We start from the raw sequence: 630 nt of genomic DNA, 5'->3' as shown, positions 1-630 counted from the left end.
CAAGAGACTCTTTATTATTTTTTTTTATTTCTTTATTTTGAGACAGGGTCTTGCTCTGTCACCCAGGCTGGAGTATGGTGGCATGATCTTGCTCACCACAGCCTCAATCTTTTGGGCTCAAGCAATCCTCCCGCCTCAGCCTCTGAGTAGCTGGGACTACAGGCGCGCACAGCCACACTGGGCTGATTTTTCTCGTTTTTTTGTAGAGACAGTGTTTCACCATGTTGCCCAGACTGTATCATGTTATTCTCATACTATTTTGCTTAGCATTTTAAACAGTATTGTAGTAAGTGTTGAAATGTTGTAACTAGGCAAGGACAAGGAGGAGAATTAGTATGTGATCTAGTGAGAGTGAAAAATAGACATGCCATTGACCAAAATGGAAACAGAACCCTTCTGGAAAAAAAGTGTAAGAACATTTAACAAACATTTTCTGAAGCACTGAATTTATCAATCTTGTCATCACCGAACATTGACTATAACTGCTCCTGACATATTCTTAGACACTGAATATAAATATATATATTTCAAGATTTATTTATTTATTATTTATTTATTTTTTTGAGAAGGAGTCTTGCTCTTTCGCCCAGGCCGGACTGCAGTGGCGCGATCTCAGCTCACTGCAAGCTC

The sequence above is a fragment of the Hylobates moloch genome, unplaced genomic scaffold (assembly GCF_009828535.3).
Source record: "Hylobates moloch isolate HMO894 unplaced genomic scaffold, HMol_V3 SCAFFOLD_14, whole genome shotgun sequence".
Lineage (NCBI taxonomy): Eukaryota > Metazoa > Chordata > Mammalia > Primates > Hylobatidae > Hylobates > Hylobates moloch.
Note: the sequence above shows the minus strand (reverse complement) of the source record.